The sequence below is a fragment of the Muscardinus avellanarius genome (genome assembly GCF_963383645.1).
Source record: "Muscardinus avellanarius genome assembly, chromosome: 4".
NCBI lineage: Eukaryota > Metazoa > Chordata > Mammalia > Rodentia > Gliridae > Muscardinus > Muscardinus avellanarius.
Genome location: NC_137789.1, coordinates 6,036,528 through 6,060,322, shown reverse-complemented (window position 1 = coordinate 6,060,322; position 23,795 = coordinate 6,036,528).

The window sequence follows — 23,795 nt, the reverse complement described above, 5'->3', positions numbered from 1 at the left end:
CCCAGCAACGGCCTTGCCTCATGGCAGGCTCTGATGCTGGTCTCGCTGGCCCCAGCACTGGCCTAACCCCTCGGCAGGTTCTGATCCCGGACTCGGAGGCTCCAGCTCCGGCCATGCCTCACGACAGGCTCCAATGACAGCCTTGCTGGCCCCAGCACCAGTCTAACCCTTCGGCAGGCTCTTATCCTGGCCTCGCTGGCCCCAGTACCGGCCTAACCCCTTGGTTGGCTCTTATCCTCCTCGGAGGCCCCAGCACTGGCCTAACCCCTCAGCAGGCTCCGGACCCAATCTCGGAGGCCTCAGCACCAGCCTTGCCTCATGGCAGGCTCTGATGCTGGCCTCGCTGGCCCCAGCATCGGTCTAACCCCTCGGCAGGCTCCAATCCTGGCCACGAAGGCCTCAGTAGTGGCCTTGCCTCACAGCAAGCTCCGATGTCAGCCACTGGCCCTGGCACCCGCCTAACCCCTCAGCAGGTTCCGATCACTGTTTCTGTGGTTATTATCTCAAAGGTTCCAGGTGTAATGTATCAGATGTCTGCCTCCCCTGAGTACTGGCCACTGCCATTGCCACTGCCTCCACTATTTCAAATCCTTCCCAGGCTCTTTTTCCACCCTGAATGTTGTCCAGTGTTCCTAAGCATGCATGATGTTAGCATTCAACATTTGGTGTAATTTCTCCAAAAAAATAAGGTTGGTAGGATCCGGTTTTTGCTTCTCCTGAATACAAGTCTCCACCACCATCACGGAGACCTCTTTCAACACCGCCTTTCTCTTTGGTCTCCGCTAAACTCTCTCCTTACAGGTGATGTCTGAGATTCTTAACAATATGGAGAAATAGCAGTCCTCCTTCATGGGGAATTTTTCCATAAGTTCCAGTGCATTTAGATAAGTTTTGTCTGCATCTCCAGTCTCCCGGCATCCATAACGGCTTTCTTAACTCCTCTCTGATATTTTTCTTTTTCTGTTCCTTTTTTTTTTTTTTTTTTAAATAAGAGAAGACAGTATATGTGGTTTGAGGAGGTAGTGGGATCAGGCACTCACTCAGTAGCACTGTAACCTGGTCAGTTTCCCCATGGGTCCAGAGTGTTCTGCACTACTCCGCCTGGGGCCCAGGGTTCTGGGGCCCCGGGCCCAGCTGGCATGCTCCGTGCGACCCCTGCCTGGAACACAGGGTACTGAGCCCGGTTTCTCCAGGGGTCTGGCGTGTTACGCGCAGTTTGGCATGGGGCCCAGAGTCCCATGACCCGGGCCCGGCTGGCGTGCCCCGCCTGACCCCTGCCCGGGTCCCAGGGTACTGGGCCCGGTTTCTCCAGGTGTCTGGCGTGCTACACGTGTTCCGGCCCAGGGCCCGGAGTCCCACGACCCGGGCCCCAGCTGGCGTGCCCAGCGTGACCCCCACCCGGAACCCAGTGTCTTACTGGGCCCAGTTTCTCCAGGGGTCTGGCGTGCCAGAGTCCCACGACCCGGCCCCTGGCTCTTTTTAGTCTTTTAAAAAGTTCAGGGTCAGGTAGGAGGCAGGAGAAACAACTACAAATATGATTTACAGTGCTAAATAATTGTTATATTTACTTACCAGGGTCAAAAATTTACTTAAATGTATAAATTCATATGCTTTCTTTAATCTGACACTTTTTTTCAAAAGCCTCATCTTTTGAGAAGTACAGAAAAACTCAGATTTTCAAAATATATTTCAATTAAAAAAAATTTTGAATTAACCAGTTAGTGATCCCTAGAAACCCACTTTCTGTTCCAGTCTCTGTTATTGTTAGTGGCTTGTTCTGTGGCTCATGGAAGAAGCAGCCCTTCTCCTACAGTGCTTCCAGCTCTAAACTCATGGGGCAGGGCTGCTCAGACATCCACTCTGGACTAGTGGCAGGCAATATGCTTTCTTCATCTTTTGTGGTGATGTGCTACCATTCAGTACCAGGGTCTAAGGTACCTGTCTTGCTCCTTAAAAGCCCATTTAAATTGAATTCCTTCACATTGAACTTGGGCTTTACCTGGCCATGAGAATCTAAATTTCTCTTGCTATTCCCTGGTGTGCACAGCAGCTCTGTTGGCCAGGAATACATGCTCAGTCACCCTAGGGATCCAGGAAAATTGCTCTAATCAGTTCATTCAGTTATATCTCACATTTCCCACATGACACTGGGCTGCATCACTAGGTAAAGGTGAAGATTCTCCTCTGAACATCCAGGGATGGACACAGAAGGAAGAGAAAGAGATGAAGGTCCCAGCACTGACTGAATTGCTCTTCTCTTGCTTCTCTACTACAATATCACCTGGGGTAAGATATGTAAATCTAGCCAGGCCTGGTGGTGCATGTTTGTAATCCCCATGCTTGGGAGACAGAGACAGGAGGATCACACGGGTTCAAGCCAGCCTCACTGGTTTAAGAGACCCTGTTTCCAAATAAAAAAGTATAAAAACAGGTCTGGGAGTGTAGCCCAGAGACAGGTAGAAGGGTTTCCAGAAACCCCAGTGCCACCTCAAAGAGAGAGAGAGAGAGAGAGAGAGAGAGAGAGAGAGAGAGAGAGAAAGAGAGAGAGAGAGAGAGAGAGAGAGAGAGAAATCTTTCTTTTACCATCTCTTCTTTTAAAACAAATACATCTACTAAAATGTAAAAAATAAATGAAACTGCCTTTGAAACTGGCCAATATCTATACAGCATCAGGGTAATTGAAATCTGAAGAAAAGTATCAATGGAACCAGATGACGTGGTGGCACACACTTGTAATCCCTCTTCTTGAGAGGTCAACACAAGAGGATGGAGTTTGCGGCCAGCCTCAGCTACTTAGTGAGGTCTCTGCAATACAGTGAGACCCTGCTTCATAATAAAGAATATAAAAGAGGGCTGGGTGTGTAGCTTGGAAGTAGAATGCCCCTGGTTTCATTCTCAGTACTTAAAAAAAAAAAGAACAAAGAAAATTATCAATGGTATTAGTAGAGTCAAGCCTTATTTTTTTTATAGAAAGGCAAATATTTTAACTGGTGATGATTTTTTTCCTGGCCTTAGAGGACATAATATGAGGTGGGAGGTGGCAACATAAAAAAGAGGATTTAGATCAGAGAAAGGACCAGTATTGGGTATCTCTAGATACTCTGGAGAGCACAAGACTGTAGTGGAAAGAATAGTCTTACATCAACTATCCCTGTGTGTACCAGAGTCATTCTGAGTTGAACTTAACACTGTAAAGTGAAATCTGTCCTTTAGAATTGTTGTGAGACTTACATAAAGTGATAACAATAAGCCCTAGCACATAAATTCTTCTCTTCTTCTCCTTTCTTTTCTTAGCATTGAATGGAATAATATGACTGAATAAAAGCTGACATGAAACCACTAACAACAGCTATTCACTTGCCCTTTTCTAACGTTTACAAAATTAACATCACTTTTTACAAGTGCCTGATCTAGCATAAAAATCAGGGGCTTAGAAAACTGGGGATTTTAATGCAGAGTTATCATCAGTCTCCCTAAACATACCAAACACACTTATGAAAATTATTCCTCGTGATCATGCCCTTCCGTGTTCAAATTTCTAATTGTGGGATTATCACGAAAATCACACCAAGGACATTTGTTAACAATATTTCAACTGTGCAGACACTCTGCTGGCAGGTGACAAATCAATTAGAAAACCATGATGGGAATTTTGCCTGAGGGCCACCACGGCTTTTGAGAAAGAACAGGCAGCAAGGAAGAACTGTGTTGTGACCGAATCCTGGGAACCAGCTCTGTCCCTTCCATTCCGGTGTGACCACTGTGGATATGCTTTCACTCTGTGAACGCTAGCTTGATGTTGTCCTAATTTAAATGAGATCTTTTCATGTAGCAGATTTCTTAAGTTTAAAATTTTTTATGACTAAGCTGGGTGTGGTGGCGCACACTAGTAATCCCAGGGCTTGGGAGGCAGAGACAGGAGGATCACGCAGGTTTGAAGCCAGCCATGCTGGCTTAGGAGACACTGTTTCAAAAATATAAAATAGGTCTGAGAGTGTAGCCTGGAGGTAGAAGGGCTTCCAGGAACCCCAGTACCACCAAAAAAAAATATGACTATAGGAAGTTTTAAAACATACATAAAACTTCTTTCTGATGCTAAAGACATTGGCTAACATTTATTAGACCTTTATTGTCATTCATAGATCTACTTGTAGATTTGAAAACAATGTATTCATATTTTTTTATAAATATGAGATGAAAAATGCAAATTAGATATGGGATGATCAGATACAAAGCAAAATTATATTTTAACAAAGAGGTATTGGAGATATGACTGTTGTGGGGAGTGTACAGTATTAACAATTTTTGAAGAAAAAGAAAAATTAAAAGAACATTCAGTGCATTCAATTATGTGAGAAATTTCAGAAAAAAGTAGATATATATAATAGGCCCAGAAATGAGAACAGTCTAATGAAAACAGTCATGTTCCAGATAATAAGATAATAAAAATTATAAGATTTGAACTAATCACAGAGGATAAAAACTGTTGATAAGACATTTTAGACACTACAATAAACTCTTCAGGGGCCAAAGATCAATGGGATGCCTTTGGCAGTTGAAAAGTTAGTGGTGATGATATGAGCATTAGATATGAGAGAATAGAAAAAAATATTTTTAATTTTTTCCACTCACATCCCCCAAAAGTATCATAACCTCCATTCTTTTTTGGAGAGGTACTGGGAATGGAACCCAGGGGCATTCTATCTCTGAGCTACACCCACAACCCTATTTTTATTTGTGTGTGTGTGTGTGTGTGTGTGTGTGTGTGTGTGTGTGTGTGTAAACTGTGAATGAAACCCAGGGGCATACTGCCTCTGAGCTATACCCCAGACCTATTTTTATTTAAATTTTTAAATTTTTTATTGGTGCATTATATTCATACATCATATTGGGGTAAAAAACTTATGTGGACATACATAAACATATCGCCCATTTAGCCCCTCCCCAATTCCCACACCATTGACTTGATTATGTTTGAGTACATTGTGTGCTTCAGAGATTTTCCTTCTTCCTCCCTCCCATCCCTTCATTTAGGCTGTCTTGTTTGCTCCTCTATAGGATTTCCTTTTTCATCTAGAGTTCCTCCTATGACCCATTTCTCCTTAGCCTTCACATATTAGGGAAAGCATCCGATTTCTTATTTTTTGTGACTGACTAATCTCACTTAGCATAATGTCCTCCAATGCCATTGCAATAAAAACAGCATGGTGTTGGCACAAAAACATATACATAAACCAATGAAGCAGAATAGAAAAACCAGAAACAAGTCCACATACTTTCGGCCAATTGATTTTTGACAAAGGGACCAAACACATACACTGGGAAAAGGATAGCCTGTTCAACAAATGGTGTTAGCAAAACTGGTTAACTCTATGCAGAAAACTGGAAATTAATCCCACTTTCTCACCCTGCACATGAGTCAATTCAAGATGGATCAAAGACTTGGAAATTAAACCAGAGACCTTGAAGCTCCTTGAAGAGGGTATATGTCCAACACTGCAACACATAGGCACAAATAAACACTTTCTCAACAAAACCCAAAAGGCACAACAAATTAAAAGAATAATCAGTATATGGGATTGCATGAAACTGAAAAGCTTCTGTTCAGCAAAGGAAACTGTCAAGACCCTCAACTTTGAGCCAACAGAATGGGAGAAGATTTTTGCCACTTATACCTCCAATAGAGGACTAATATCTAGAATATACAGGGAACTCAAGAAACACAACACTAAAAAAAAAAAATCCAATAAAAAATCGGCAAGTGAACTAAATAGACACTTCATGAAAGAAGAAATTCAAATGGCCAATACATGCATAAAAAATGTTCAATATCATTGGCAATCAAAGAGATGCAAATCAAAACTACCCTGAGATTTCACCTAACTCCAACTAGAATGGCAATTCAAAACACAAACAACAACAGATGCTGGTGATGATGTGGAGAAGTGGGAACTCTAAGACATTGTTGGTGGGATTACAAATTAGTGCAACCACTTTGGAAAACAGTATGAAGGATCTTCAAAAGAATGGGAACAAATTTACCATTTGATCCAGCAATACCATTTCTGGGTATCTACCCAAAAGAAAGGAAAACAAACTACCAAACTAATGCATGTGTATCTATGTTCATAGCTGCACAATTCACCATAACCAAACTATGGAACCAGCCAAGATGTCCATCAACAGATGAATGGATTACAAAACTGTGGAATATGTACACAATGGAATTTTACTCAGCCATTAAAAAAAAAACCTCAATTACAATTATTTTAAGAGAAGAAATTTTATAGTCAGAACACTTGGTTGGGATTTTAGCTATTCTACAACCTGGCCAGGTTACACATAGGAGTGTCCCAGCATTTGCAATGTGAACACCTTGAAAAGAGACAGCAGAAAAGGCAAGGAGAAGTGTCATGTGAACCTGGCTGGGTATCAGGGTCTGTTCCCAGCTTCTTCAATAAAAGCAGCATCTTAAAACATAATTAGGAACAATTTGGGGAAAGAAATGCAGTTGAATTCATTTCGCTAACACATATGTCAACATATTATTAACACTTTGGTTGATGCAGTATGGTCTCACATTATAAGGTAGCTCACAGTGATGATGACCTCCATGCACACAGCACTTGGTGAGTTTTCTCATGCCCCCCTCCACATATGATCCTGAGTGTGGCGCTGGTATGCTCACATGTGTACATAACATAACATCCATGGAAGTGTGTCCTTTCTTTATTTTCCCTCTCCCCCTCTCCAAACCTGTCCTAGGCCACATCCTCCTCCACTGGAGTTTCTCCTCCCTTATCCAAAGTTTCTATTGTGTCCCAAATCCTCTCTAGCTTTTGTATATGAGGAAAAAAACATGACCCTTCACTTTCTGTGACTGGATATTCTCATGTAACATTATGTTCTCTGGGCCTATCTACTTCCAGCAAAGTACATAATTTTTTCTTCTTTATTGATGAGAATTCCATTAATGAACATGCACTTTTTTCTAAGAAAGTGTAAGTTGAAGATTGTGACAAAAATTCAAATATGATGTGCTTTCCAATCTGGGACACTCTTCTGATTTTGTGATAAAATTTCAATGTGAGAATTGTATTTACTTGATGCGTTAGGTTCTGGTCATTGCTGCTGAAGCCTTATAGCAGAGGACCACACAGCTGAAGAATCAGCGATAGACCAGATGATCCCGGGCTTTATATTCACTTCAGTCTGGCCTGGAATCTTGTTCTGAATGTTTCTCTGACTTTGTTCTAATTTTGTGAGGCAGGAAATCCATCACCAACTATTTCAAACCCATACAAATCCCCTTTCTGTCCCTTTTGCCTGAAATGTCACAAACCCAGTATGAAATCTGATTTGTTATATTCACAGAATTTTTTCTTAAGGCAATACTGACTGCTCAAGAAAAGTAATGACTAAAAATCACCTTGTCCCCAAACTCTGTTGTCAATAGAAGAGGGAAAAAAATGGAAAGAAAGAAAAAATACCTGCCTGGCCAAGGCATTGTAAATGGAGCTATCGAAATTCCCCCTGGGTTTTTATGATAAATACACACACAAGGCAGGTATTTTGGTGAGAAACTATTTCTGCTTTAATGCAAGAAAGACAAGGCAATACATCAGCCTCCTGCCTCTTAATTCTCATAATATGCTGTCTCATTTTGCCTACCTCCTCTTTGCTATAGGACAAACTTTTAAAATCTGTTATTGACATGTTCCTGGACCAAGTTATATTACAGTTCAAGATACAATCATACAGGGTGGTTTCCTGTAACCCCACCAATCAGCCTTGGGTCAAGAAAAAAATAGCTATACTGCTCTCTCCTCTGCTTCAGCCATGTATAAGCTAATAAATCCTATACTGAAAATTATTCTTGACCTCACACCCTGAATCCTCCTAATTTGTCATATATGTTTGTAAATCACAAAGGGCAAATTTCAACATGACTAATCATTCTAGACTTTGTAGAATTAATACACAACTAATTAATGACATATCTCCTGGAAATGACAAATGCCACCATAGATATTGGGTAGTCTATAATAGACAAAAACAAAAGCGAATAGTTTTGTCTTTGCTTGTTGTTTAGAAAGTAAAATGATTTCCACTGGGTACTTTATTCCATGGATAAAACTGGGGGGAAGTTGGGGAAAGAGGAATTTCACATGTTCTCTGGCATCCTTTGGCATTTGTGCAAGAAAGATACTCATAGGTAGCAGGTCAGGCCTCATCAGTATTGGGTGTCTTTTTTCCATATTTCAGGAAGTAAAAGGATTTGGTCAGAAACTCTAAGAATTAGCATAGCACAGTGATCATGAGGTGAGAGATGAAGTATTATGATTGATACTCAAACTGAATAGTTTTATATTTGTACAAAGTCTTAAACAATTCATGTTGCTTTTGCAAACAAAATTAATGCATATTAGAGTTATAAATGTAGTACTTATTTTCTCTGTGTTGAGACAATTTTATGAGTATCACTTAATCTTGAGAGCTTGAACATTTGTTAACATTTATTGAGCTATCAAATATAAATTGACATATTTTTAATATTTCTACAACATGACCTGATAATTATCCTGCTTTTCCTAAGATCTACTTCTGCATTTTAAATTGATGTAAGTATATTATTTTGAGATTTATTTATGTGTTAATAAAGCTGTATCTAAAATTGAAAATAAGAAAAGGTGAGGAGGTGGTTAGGGTGAGTGTCAAAGAATTCTATGGAGAAAATGCTCTAGAATGACATTTCCCATTAGAGTAATGTGCACAGTGTCTTCTTTGCTCATCATGGTGTTATTTTGACTTATGTAACAATTGCTAGAAGCTGGACCATCTTTTTCAGCTTTTGAAATTTTAGTTCAAACTAAAGTATGTGAGTTCTCCTCATCCAGGTTCTCAGTCCTCTGGGGCCCTTTCTTTATCAAGCATCCTTCACCTGCATTATTAATGACAATCTAAGCCAAAAGCATCTCCAAATGATACCTAATGCCATTAGCTATTCTATAATAATCATATAGGTCAACAAAACATGTTTGTGTACATGTGAATGAGAAAAATATGGATAATAAGAAAGAAAGAGAATAGAGTGAAATAAGAGCTTTACAGGGCAAAGGATATATATTGGCATTCCTACAAGAGCAACATTCATAAAAATGCAGAGAAGGAGATAGAATATATATCATATCTATATATCTATTTTGAGAAGAAAATAAGAAAATGTTTGTCGAATGACTATATGTGCAGAGTAAAGGGACAAAGCCAGTGCTCCTGACTGAAATACAATATGAGAAAAAGTGCTTCTCTAGGGAAGCACAAAAAATATGTTTCTTTTGGCCTATTACGTGTAATGGCTTACTGGGGAGAAAATGCTCCGATGGAGATGTCCAGAAAGATATTAAATATGTGCCTTTAAAGTTCTTTTCATTGAATATGATGACTCAGGTTTGAGACCATGAGAAAAGAAGTAGAAAAATCAGCAAAAGGAGACAAAGAAGAAAAACACAAAAGAAGCCTTCTGTCTACTCTGTATTTAAATCTCTCCGTCTAGAGCATATAGCCATTCCTATACACCCTTCCCATAGCGGTGTTATTTGGTACAACTGTTGTTGATGTTGTTGCTGTTGTTGTTTATGAAGTAGACTACCTGACTTCTAGTGGCTTAAATAATAGTAAATTTTTATGTTACATTTCAGAGATTTCTAACATTTCAGGACTAGTAAATTTCAGAATGATTCCAGTACTGCTGGAAGAAGTATTTCAGATTTCCTTTTTCCCTCCTCCTTGTTAAAAGGTTTTTGGCATATCCCCAAGCTTCCTATTGCCCATGTATGAATAGGAAAAGTTTTGGTCAACATTCTCATGGCTATGATCCAAAAAAACCTGACCACCCAACTTAAAAGAAGGAGGCTATGTTCACTCACAGATTTTGGAGACTGGAGATTATACATATGTCTGGTAGGTATATAAAGTTTAGGGTATGGCAGCAGGAAAAGGAGAGAGAGTGTGTGCAAGGCGACAACTGTCATATCCTGGAGACAGGGAGCAGATACAGAGCCAGGGAAGGAGAGAACCATATATTCTCCAAAGCCACACTCCCAGAGGCGCCTCTGCACAAATCAAGCTCTACTTCCACTTCTACATTTTTTCCATAAGGATTGGTGAGATATTCTAAAACCAAACTATTATAGGAAGAAATGACGATGTTAACATCTACACATGATTCTTTTTATTAGGAGAAAATATTTCTTTGAATTACTCCCCAGATATTTCTTTAGATCTCTGCCAGAATTATGTCAGACATCAATGGCTTCACTGAAAGAGAAGTTACTGATGCTGATATACGACACTTACACTTGCTGAGTGTGAGGTCGAACTGCAAGTTTGGATGGAGGCATGTGGAACAGTTTGTGAGTAGTCAGCCAGCAGCATCATCCAGCTCATCTCTGCATCATGGCTCTAATCACATCTCAAGACTACTGAGCTTCCAGGGACTGTCGTCTCCACAGGGGCTTGATGCCTCTCACCCCTGCCCAACACAGTGCCTGTCATGGTGTTGTTCCTATGATCAATACTAAGTTGCCTGGTGTGTTTCTCTCCTGATACAGGGTGAGCTCCTCGAAGCCAGTAAATGCATTTAGCCCATTCTTATTTATATCAGCATCACTTGGTGCAATGCTTGGATGACAAGGGCCATTAAACAAATATAGTGTTTAATTTAACATATTTCACTTGTAATTTGGCAGCACTTGGATTACGTACTGAAGGATAATTTGTCTACAGGTTTTCATTTCCCATTCTGTGTTTTAAACAAAAATATGAAACTCAAAGAATCATTTGTTGGGCTCCTGCTTTTAATCATTACAGTAGTCTCACTAAAGAGATAAATTAACTGAGGTCTCAGAGAGGGAATTTCTCAAGCAAGAAACTGAAATTCCTTTAAGTACTTTAAATTGAATGTGAATTAACCCCAAAAATCTGTGTGCTTGTCTGTGCGGAATCTTTGTATTCCAGAGGAGCAAGAGTCAAAAGATTGCAATAATTAAGTTTATAATATAGTCCACTAGGGGACAGGGCATCAGAAAGAGTCTGCTCCACCTGCTGATCCAGCTTCTGTCAACACTTCTCCTAATGCTTCTTCATAATCACGTGGCTACAACTGACTCCACAGCAGCAGCAGCAGCAGCAGCAGGAATGCACTGCCTCATCACCCCTTTCTTCTGAGTCACTGAAGTGCATGTAATGATAAAACCCAGTTTCATCCAGAAGCCATTTTGCATTTGAACCCAAGAAATAACAATTTTTACTTCCATCTTTTGCTAGGAGAGCAACATGGCAGAGTGGATGCTGTCAATCAACCATACCCAATGCACTTGCCTGGAGTCACGCAGCAGCCAGTCACTGGTAGAGAAAGGCCCGACCTTGACACCTATGCCCACAGGCAACACTGATAACAGTGGTGGCTTTTCATTCAGATGACACAGCAAAGCAGCCCAGTAAAGTCAGCTAGTCTGAGGCTTGGGTCCCCATCTGGAGCCGTTCTGAGCTCAGGAACGTTTACTAGTCAAGGACAATGATGAGACATGTATCCCTCATCTGAAACTGAAAAGCTGGATATAGTCATTTATTTATGACTACTAGGCAAGGTAGAAGGTATGTCTAAAAACATCTAAATGACATTTTTTTTTATTTAAAGAGACGCTCTGTTAATTTAACATTTTGGTAATTACAGCATAAGGAAGGAAAAGGAAATCACAATCCTAAATGAGATTCAAACAGATGACAAGTCCTCAGAAAACCCTGGGCCTGTGCAGCTACCGGGCTGAAGTTGTCTGAATAAATCTATACTTGTGAATGACAAGGGACATAGTAAGCTGTTCACCATGAGTAACCAAAAGAAAAAAAAATAGTTGCAGGACCTGATTTGTCAACAATTCAAACTAATATCAGAATACAGAATACAGAGGTGATACTTTAGAGGGTTTCATCTGTGGGCTGATGTCATAAATCTCCCATCAGAGCCTCCTGGCATCATCAGCTCCTGTCTGAACACACCTGGGTCCAGGCTGATGTCCCCTACACCTCATTTGTTAAATTCTTTAATATTCACTTAAAATCTAATAATTTAATATGGAACCAGAAATAGCACTTTCGTATAATCTATCCTCTGTATCAGAGAAGCCAATATAATGTGCAGTTATTCCATTTTAGTTCAACAAACTTTTATCAATTGCCCATGCCTCTGTCCCCAGAATAGTAAGATATGTCTGTGCATTTGTTACCGTTTTAATGCACCCCACCCAATAGAATTCGAGTGTGAGTAAAACTATCCTCCTTTTCTAGTGAGGAAATGAAGACTTGAAGTTGGTTAAACTAGACAGAAGGAACGAGAGTTTAATGGTTGAGATTAGGTGCTCTGCATATTGTCAGTAAAGGTTAAAATCTTTGCTCCCAAACTTACCTGTACCACTTTAGTCAAGCTGTTAACATGCCTCTACTTCAGCTATCTCACCTGCAAAATCCAATAAATTCTACACAGACTCCTAGAATTTCTGGGAGGGAAAAACCAGTAGAATTATGGAATTTCTTAGGAGAGTGCTAGGTACTGAGGTAAGCACTATATGGTCAGTTATTATCATCACATTATTTGGCAAAAGGCCTCCTTCTTAAGATGTCTCAGTGCTGGATATACGCCCAAATTGACCTCATTCTCAAATTTATTATTTTTTAAATGTTTCATACAGTGGGTAGTTAGTAACCCCACCAGGGTAACAGTGCAGTGAATGGCTTATATGAAATGTGCTGTTTCAACTCTGAGACTATCAGAAACTTAGAGAGACCTCTAAAACCAGAGACCCTCCTGCCAGATGTTATACTTTGGTAGACCGTCTGCTAAATAGGTAAGGATACAGTGAATGCCTTAATCTTGTTTTGTTACATTTAATTTTTTTCTTCTCTTAATGGGTAATTTGTTTTTGTAGGATTCCAATTTTTTCCTTGAGCCAAATTTCAGTTTGAAAATTTTTCCATTGAAGTTATCAAATATATGCCATGTTTTTCTGGCATTTTCATAATGGTTGAAATTTTTTATATCCTTTCATTTTATTGATGCATTTTAATTATAAATTCAATTAAGGCTCAATATAATAAAAAGTACATGCATACAGATCTTCTTTCCACCCCACATGAGTTAGTGATATTGGTAACAATACCTTTACATTTTATTTTAGCATTATTTGATCTGTTTTGTTTTTGTTGTTGTTTTGTTTTTGTTTTGTTTTGTTTTGTTTTTGGTGGTACTGGGGTTCCTGGAAGCCCTTCTACCTCCGGGCTACACTCCCAGACCTATTTTTCTACTTTTTTTTATTTTTGGAAGCAGGGTCTCTTAAGCCAGCGCCGCTGGCTTTGAACCTGTGTGATCCTCCTGTCTCCGCTTCCCAAGCTCAGGGATTAAAGCCTGCACCACCACACCTGGCCCAATCTGTTTTCTTTTCTAATCCTGTCTTCTACTCCCTAACTCTCACCCGTAACTCCCTTCAATCACTCTATGCATCTATCTTTGAGTTATTTAATGACTCTTATGTTTCTTATTTTTCCTCTAGTTTTCATAAATGAGAGGAAACATATAACTTTTTACTTTATTAGCCTAATCTAATTTAGCGTATTGTTCTCTAGTTCCACCCATTCCATTGCAAATACTACAATTCTATTGTTCATCATGGCTGTTTAATATCTAATTTCTTCTTTACTTCTAATATTTTAAGGTTCTATTGAAGTATACACATAGAAAAATTTTAGAGAGCTTACAATACTATCACAAAATAAATACATTTGAGAACTAGCATTTAGTCTAAAAAAGAAACATGGGCCCAAAATCAGAAAAAAATCGCTGTCCCCCAGTCACCAGAGATTTTGCCCTCCACAAGATAACCACTGACTATTCAACTCTAACGCAAATCAGTACCACTTGTATATTATTTGTTTACATAAGTAGACAGAATTGAGTACTGTTATTATTGTATCTTTCAAATTAATTTAAGCTATTTTCTTTAGAGGTTTAGTTTACATTTTCTTAAGAATGTGACATTTTATTGAAGATGTGATATTTATGTTTTCTTTTTAAATTTTTATTGGTGCATTATATTCATACATCATATTGGGATAAAAAAAACTTGTGTGTACATGTATGTACACATCATTGATTTAACCCCTAACCAATTCCCACCCCATTCCTTCCTCATCCCTCCTTCCCTTGCTTGGCTGAGTGGTTGACTTCAATATGTTTAAGTACATTGTGTGTTTTAGAGATTTTCCTCTTTCTCCCTTCTTTCTCCTCCTTTAGGTTGTCTTATTTGCTCCTCCATAGGATTTCCTTTTTCATCTAGAGTTCCTCCTATGACCCATTTTTCCCTAACTCTCACATATTAGGGAAAGCATCTGATTTCTCATTTTTTGTGACTGACTAATATCACTTAGCATAATGTCCTCCAGTTCCTTACATTTCTCTGAAAATGATGTAATTGAGTTTTTTTTTTTTTTTTTGATGGCTGAGTAAAATTCCATTGTGTACATATCCCACAGTTTTGTAATCCATTCATCTGTTGATGGACATCTTGGCTGGTTCCACAGTTAGGCTATGGTGAATTGTGCAGCTATGAACATACATACACATGCATTAGTTTGGTAGTTTGGTTTTCTATCTTTTGGGTAGATACCCAGAAGTGGTATCACTGGATCACATGAAGGGATATTTGTTTCCCCTATGGTGCCTCTTTTGATATAGGCTTACGTAGGTCTCGACTTGTCATTTTTAACTGAGGGTAAGATCTTTTCATATTAATATGCAATGACTCTTTATACGCTTTCTGATTATGAGGTTTTGTTGATTACAACATCATCAGCTAAAATAAAAAAACATTCATATAAGCAACAGAATTTGTATGTGTGCTTGATTTTTAGTATAGTTATGTCTAAATTATTATACATCTACTGCAATAATATTTTAGATAAACAACACGCAGGTATACCACAAGATATACTAAAATTTTATTTATGATTTAAACTAAAATTAAAACTTAAGTACACCTTCTATATTTTTACCTTCTATATTTTTACTTGAAAAATCCGCCAAACTTATTTGAGGAGGATGGGAAAATGCAAGGTAGGCAGCATCTTACAATTCCTGTGATGTCAATATTTCCATGGTACAGATAGTCTTAAAGATAGTCTCATGATCAAAATCATTACATCCATTTTACACATTTTTTATATTTTTTAATTAAAAATTTGGTTAAGAAACATGTACTAGTCAATGCGTGTAAAGGAATGAACTGAACATTGGCTCAAGTGATAAAGTTACATGCTTTAAGATAAATGTGAGTTCCTATTCCTGGTGGATCCATTGGTGCTGGTCCTGTGAAAGTTTTACCCTTAAAGGATATTCTGAATAACTAAGCTTTTATTTTTTAATCCCTCAAAGTTTGTTCCACCTCCTGAGGAAAACATACTGTGCCTAAAGTATAATAGAGGAGAGAAAAAATATCTGGAAGAGACATGAAAAAAAAGCCAGTCATACTGGTGCCAGCCATGTAATTTTCTCCAGGTTCTCATTTCTGAGTCTCAATTTTGCTCCATTAGATACAGAACACCCTAATAATGAAGATTCATGATAAACAATCCTTCAGTGAAAATGCTGATAACTTCAGCAACAAAGGCTACAATGATTCAGTAATTAAAGAACAATTAAAACATACCTTATTAAGAATATATAAACAAAATTTAATTAATTGCATGCCCAATTTATATTTATTTATAACAATGAAACAATAAAACACACTAAAATACTATCAAGAGGGAACTGTTAAAATGAATGACAATATAGGGAAGAATTTAGCTCTAGGCTTTTATTTAACTCCAATGGTTTATATATCTGCCTTTAGAATAGTACTACACTGTTTCAATTATTGTAGCTTTATATGGTTTGAAATCAGAAAATATATATCTTCTAGCTTTGTTCTTTTTCAAGATCGATGTGGGTACCTAGAGTCCATATTCCATATTAGGATAGATTTTTTTTTCTGAAAAATAAATATATAAATATATGATAGTTTCACCTAAAAAATAGAAAAAAATAGATTCTCTGGTAAGAAAGAAAGCAAAAAGAAATATTGAAATGTTATCTTTAAGTCATCAAAAGCTTGGTATCAGACAAATGAAACTGTTATGAGAGATTATCATTTTTAATTTAGGATAAATTGCTATAATACTAGATGTCGACTACTAAGCCAAGCATAGGAGGGGGGGGATAGGGAGAGAACGGGGTGGGGATCGGGTAGGGGCTGACTGGGCAATGTGTGCATGTATGTCTACAAAAGTATGTATCCCACTATGATGTATGAATACAGTGCACCAATTAAAAATAAATATAAAAAAATGAATGACAATATATACACAGACAATAATAATTATCTCTGAGATGTTTCTTTGAATATGAGCTAATTGAATAAGAGACAGATGCAAATTTGCACATACAATATCATTTATACCATCTCCACAGGTCCTGACATGTAGTAAATTTATCATGAGTATTTGTGAAATGAAAATTGTGGAATAAATATAAAATGAAAAAAAGGTAAAATTCATTAGTTACTAGGTGTAATTACCTCTGATGTGTTGCTATACACATATTCTCATTTGTTTTGGTCTCTCTCTCTCTCATCCTCTCTCTCTCTATCTCCCTCCTTCCCTCTATCTCCTTCTTATCTCTCCCTCCCTCCTTCCCTCCCTCTCTCTTTCTGAGAAAAACATTGTGTATTTATTATTTTGTAGAAAATGCTACAACAACCTAAAAGCAAACAAACCAACACATAAACTCAAAATACTGGTTGTTGGTCCACTGAATAGGAGTTTCACACCTCAGGTGGTGTTACCTGACTGCTCTGATTTTTCAGTGCTAATTACATATCTAATCTATTCTTTGATACTTCCAGTTCCATGTGAGATGTCCACATATGAAGATCCTTTCCACGGGGCTGGCTTCATTGTTTATAGTTTGGGATCGTTGATACAGGTGGCCCACACTTGAAAAGAGTTTTGTGCTGAGACCTTCCTCTTCCATTCCGAACTTCTTTGATTTTCCCTTGGAAGTCTCTGCTCTCTCCACATTTCCCTGACTTTTTCCTGTATATCATCCTCTCTTTCTGTCCTTCCTTCCCATCTTTAGCCATTGGGATCAATAGTACGGGATCATCAAGCAAGAATGAAAATTGTTCTATCTTTGTTCCTGTTTATCGGTGCTCAGGGAGAGCTCTTAGGGATATCTGAGGAAGGAAACCAGTAGCAGAGAGAAAAGAAATGACGGATAAAACAAACAGTTCTAAGTTGAAATATATACCTTCCCTCAAACCACAACAAAAACCTGAGGAAACATGATTGCATAGGTAGTAAACCTTGCAGGTATCCTCTACTTTTGTAACTCCATGGTCTTTTGAATCACAGAGGTGGGATTTCAGCTACATTTTGAAGGACATTTTTTACAGTGTTCAGCAAAAGGAAGGAAAAAAAATCATAAAATGCCACATAGTTAAGTAACTTCAGACTTTCAAAAGAGGAATGAGAAAATCCAATGTAATACCTGGATTTTTTGTAGATGAATTATTGACACTGTTCATCTGTTTCTGTCTTTGTTATTTATATTTCCACTCAGGAAAAGAGAAAAATTCATCCTGTTTCAAAAATGTAAATAGAAATATAGGCTGTTCAGGATGAATGTGGTCGGGGTGTTTTGAAAAATAAAGCCAAGGATGTCATGTATATTATATTAATATTGATTCTTTATTCCTAGTCCCACACAGGTGACATTTTATAACTCATCTGCTTTATGGAAATTGTGAGGCTTTTTAAAGCCTTAGATTTATCTCAAATTTCTCTTCATTCGGTTTCCAATGACAAAGGTGAAAGGAAGCTGAAGATATTTTAAATATTAAATATATAAAAATTCCTTGAGTTTTATTTGGTACTTCCTATGTGATAAAACTTAAGATTTTTATTGTATATTATTAAATATTTTCAACAATTGCAGGTTGTAGTCCTTTCTTATTTCTGTTTTACAGATCAAAAAACTGAAGTGAATGTTTTATGTTGAAGATAAAATATTCAAATGACAATAAACATAGAATATGTTAGTAAAATGTCATGTAGGGTTTTATTCAAAACATATTCATTATAACAGTAAATATAAATATAATCATAGAGATGTTTAGAACTTGTTGGGAAAACACATACATTTGAAATCATTTTATTTCAACTGATTATTAAAATCTCAGTGAACTTTTTCAAATGACAGTGTTTTATATTGAGCAAAAGGGGTCCATAACTTTTTATCAGCTTAAAGTAGTGGACCAGATTAATTAATTTGAAAAGATTAACTGGCCTTTCCGTTCATATTCAAGGAACTTGAATTCAAAGAACAATGTGCTTTGAAAAGCATTAATGTCTTATCTGACATCTGATCCTTTTAGGAGAATCCAGCAGGTGTTTTAGTCACTAGTCAGGGGGGTGAATTAGGGTCATCTAGAGAGATAAAATCAAGAATACAAACTGTAGATGAGCAAATAAGGCGACATAACTTAGGGAGATGGGAGGGGGAAAGAAGGAAATTCCCTAGTTTACATGATGTACATTCACAAACATATCAAATTCAATCACTAACACAACATGAGAAAAAGGGAGGGAGGACTGAGATGGGAATTGGAAAAGGGCTAAATGAGTAATGTGTGCACCTATGCCTCTACCATCTTGTATTTCATTAAGATGTATGGCTACAATGCACCAATAAAAAAAAAAAAAAACAAAAGACTGTTCCAGAATTAAAACATTCAGGAAAAATACTAAAAATTAAAATAAATAAAATAAAAACAATATATATGTTATATATACCCATATTTCTATCTATTTATCCATTCTTCTAAGCTAAAATAATTATGAAGAATTGGCACATGTAATTATGGAAGTGGAGTATTTCTAAGATGGCTTGTTTGCAGGCTCAAAACCCATGAAAGACAGAATTGTAGTGCTGGTTTGTGTCTGAGAGTCTGAGAACCAGAAGAGCTGCTGGGGTAAGAATTTTTGATACCAGGACAGGAAAATACACATCGCAATCAAGCAGTTAGGCATACAGAGCAAATTCTTATTTCTTCCACATGATTCTACTCAGGTCATCAGAGAAATGGATGAGGCCCACCCGCATCAGTAAGATCAATATTCTTTCCTCAGTTTACTGATTAAAATTCTGATCTCATTCAGAAACTCTTATGAAAGTGTAGCCAGCATAGTATCTACCCACAAGTCTGACATCCTGTGGTCCAGTCAAGTGGACAGAGAAAATTAACCATGTCCTCAGGTTGTAGTATTCTTCTGTTCAAAATGTTTTGATGGCTGCTATTCCCTAAGAAGTAAGAACCACCAGTGTGGCACTTGCTACCCTAGGGCCTCCAAAGTCTGCACTCAACGTGTCCTGGCTCCCAGCCTTGTACCATTCTCACCTCATGCATTTTAGGGTCAGCTTCCAGGCCTGTGCACCTATACCTCCTTCCTGCAGGAAACCGAGGGTTTGCTTTTTAGCATTCTTGAGGATTTTACTGAAAGGTCATTTTCTCAGTGAGATTATGCAGTCTGACAATTTCACCATACTTCATCATTCCCAACTCTATTCCTCTATTTTTCTCTTTAGCATTTATCATAATCATTTTTGTATTTTCATGTATTTATTTGGTGAGGATTGAATTCTGAGAATTGAACCCGAGGTCATTCTTTCTCCAAGCTACACTCCCAGGTCTATTTTACTTTTTTACTTTGAAATGGGGTCTTACTAAGTTGCAGAGAGCCTCACTAAGTAGCCGAGGCAGGCTGTGAACCCACAACCTCCTGTTGTGGCTGAGACAGAAGGTTCCTGTTGAACCTCCTGTCTCAGACTCCCAAGTAACAGGATTACATTTAATGCTTCCATGAAATAGGATGTGAGGTCCAGGTGACAAGGCAGACATGGTCCTTACTTACAAGAATGTTACATTTCTTCAGGAAAGAAGTACAGTTGATCTCGTAATGGAAGCAACATAAAAACTGCCATGACAGGAGAATCACAGGGTACTCTAGGAATTGAGAAAAATCATTAATTAATATAACTACTATGAAAAATCACTATGGAGGTCACAAAAAAGAATAGGAATGGAAACACTGTATGACCCATCTATAGAATTCCTCAGTATTTTTCAAAAAAATTAAAGTCAAAATACAATAGTAAAACATGCACATTCATATCTATAGCAGCACAGTTCACAATAGCCAATTATCAAATCAATCTACACATCTATCAACAGATAAATGAATAAAGAAAATGTGTAATATACACAATCAAATTTTACTCCTCCATAAAGAAGAAATAAATCAGCAAAATCATGTCATCTTCAAGAAAATTGGTGAAAGTAGAGAATATTTTACTGTATGAGATCATCCAGTCTCAGCAAGTAAGATTTTAAGTTTTCTCTCATATGTGAAAGCTAGAGAGAAAAATAGGAGAGGAAAGGAACTTTATGCTAATGATTAATACCAGCAGGATAGTGAAAGAAGATCTTAATAGGGAGAAAAGTGAGAGAAAAAATTTTTGAAGAAGAAAGCAAACCAAAAAATAAAAAATTTTATGTCCATATGTAAAAGTATTGATTACTATCTTACCAGCATATAGAAGTAGTGGGATAGGATTGGGGGGAATCGCTCCAAGGGCTGTTGTGTGTATACATGAATTATCATTGAATTTTACTATGATGTATAATCATATTGCACCTATAAAATTCTAAGAAATAAACATGTAACTAAAGCAAAAAAAGAGCCACTTTTTCATCTTTGCTTAGGAAATTAATAAAGAATCTCAGAATGTTAACCATTATTCTATGCCCTTTAGAAGAGAAAATCTATGCCAAAGGGACAGTAGAGTTAGAGGAAGAAAGATCTGCGCTCCACAGACCCACAAAATGACAACAACAAATCACTCACAATCCACATAAGCGAAACTTGTTCAAAACTCCTGAATCCATTACATATAGACACATAAAGTTGCCTCTGAACATGATGAGAAAATCATAAAAATGAATGATTTATTTTTACATTGCTGGAAACAAACCCAGGGTCCCACACATGCTGGAAAGGCATTCTAACACTGAGCTAAGCAAAGTGAATGGCTTTGAAAACAACCCCCACTTCCATGACATCATGTACCTATAGAGATATCAATGCCAATCTCAATGGACTATATTGGGAAGAAGGGGGAGAGGGAAGGAGCTGGAGTAAAGATCACCAAGTGCTGTGTGCAGTATGACATTATCACTCTGAACTACATTACAGCGTGAGACTACCGTGCACCAATAAAATGATATGAAAAGGAAACAAACTATAAAAGAAGTGCATTGCACAGTGACCATCATCGTGGCTGAATCCAAGGGTCTTTCACCAGCAGCAATGGCTATTCTTGCAGTAATATTAGAAAGGTAACCAGAAATTATGAATTACATTTAAAGATTCTGTTATTCTCAAGAAACCAGTGGTCTCCACAGGATAAATCAAAATAGGTAGTTCCCTCTTGAAAATGCACATCAAGTGTAAGACCTTCGATATGTGTTTTTAGTTAGGATTCATTTCTTTCCAGGTATCCTCCGTGTCTTTGGTGAACCACCATCTATATTTTACATGATGCCTGCTTGACTTTCTAAAATTCAGAAAAGCATTTTATTTTGCAAGCTTATAGACATACACACACACACACACACACACACACACACACATATACACATATACATGTAGTGAGTCAGAGTTTCTTTTGAAGAGTAACAAAGTAAATGTGGAGAAAGGATCTGTAAAATTGTTCTGAAACAAATAGTTGGCAAATTAAAGAATGTGTTGTGGTGTGTATCTGATGATATGCAGTCTGAAGGATATTCTGCCTATGTAATACTGAGTCCCTTGCTGAGAGTAAATGAGAGAAGGTTAATGCTGTCCACCTATTAAAATATTCTAGCACTAAGCTTCTCTGACCTCAGGATGTGTCAGTTAATAGAATAGGCCTTTGGGGGAAATTAGTGTAGAGCTGGTACTCAGCAGCATGGTGATTTGCTAGCTATACATCTGCTGAGCAGGGGTACTCCACCACTCTTTTCCCATGTAGTCAACCTCTTCCCAGCTCTGAATGATGTCTGATAGGCCATGCTTTGCCCAAAATGCAGTTATTAACTCCTGATAATTATGAAAATGCTTCAATTATTAAAATGCTATTAAAGCATGCAAATGGGATCATATACAGAGAAAAGAAAAAAGGAAAGATTAATTACCCCAATTACAGGTTATAAGAGAGTTCAGTAAGGTATTTTTCAACAGAGAACGGGAAGTACCCAGGAATTACAAGAATAACCTGAAGCTTTCTATGGAAATGAAACTTTCCCTTCCTATTCTGCCCCCAGACCTGCTGCAGACCCATTCCTGTGCAGCGTATTGGAGCGCCCATGTTAACACTGTTATACTCGATGCCCCCTTTTATCTCTTGTGACTGTTGAATGCTCATGGGGGCACCTGTCTGGGTGGCATGTCACCGATGAGATGGTCATACCATCTGAAAAGCGTCAGTGAGGAAACCCGCCACTTCCAAAGCTCCCTCAGAGTCTGGTACTGTGATCAACATGCATTTGGTCGCTGAGGTTTGATTGGAAGGAGATCTCTAAGAATACTGAGTCTTCCATTTAGTTCTGACAGCTAATAGAGGGCCACTGAAAGATTGAATGCATCTGTTACTCTAAACTGTGGGAAAGCAGATGAGCCTGAAAATCAGGCCTGCAGTAGAGAACACAGGATAAACTAAACTCAGGAAAACCACTTGGAACACATATGCAGAAATGATTTCAAAGACCTACTCTACAACATAGTACACCTATGGCAACAATATGTTAAGAGAAGAAAGCTCAGGTAAAACGTTCTTGCCACAAAACAAGCAAATAAAAAATGCAAGGAAATTTTGGGAAATAATTGATATGTTTAGTGCTTTGAACATGGAGATGGCCTATGGGTTTGTATATAATTCCAGATTCACCAAAATGTGCACAGTAGATATAAATATGTGTACATTTGCATTATTAATAAAGCTTAATAAAATAGATACTTTAAAAATAAAATAAGAAAAAAATTGAAATGGAAAAGAGAGACAAACGTAGCTAGGATGAAGCAAGTCCCCAGGTCTATCTCAGTTACACATTCCCACATGTCATGATTGTTGCTCCCTGTGGTATCTACGCCTATATAAGTATAAAGACATGCACGTCATTTTATCAAATTCATGCATATTTCACAACACCAAGTAATTTATGCTGTGGAAATATATTCTGCTAAGCATAAACAATGGGGAACCAACTTTTATTGAATGTGTAACTTGGACATAACGATAACATAGTTTAGTTTCAGGATTAAAAATAATCATGAAAAACTTAGACAAGTACCTTAGGCACATACACATCTTCTGTTTTGCTTATTTTGACTGTTACTATTATTATTTAGTATTTCAGCCACATGCCCCATGACTATGACCTGAATATATAATGGTGAAAAATTCCTATCCCTTAGTGATATCTTAGGTATCATCACCTTCTAGTGGAGAGCATTACTCTTTGTGCTTGTGGTGAGGCTGGTATAAATAAACCTAGTGTTTTTTTCAAGTCATAAAAAGTATAACACATACAATTTAATACAGTACAAAAAGC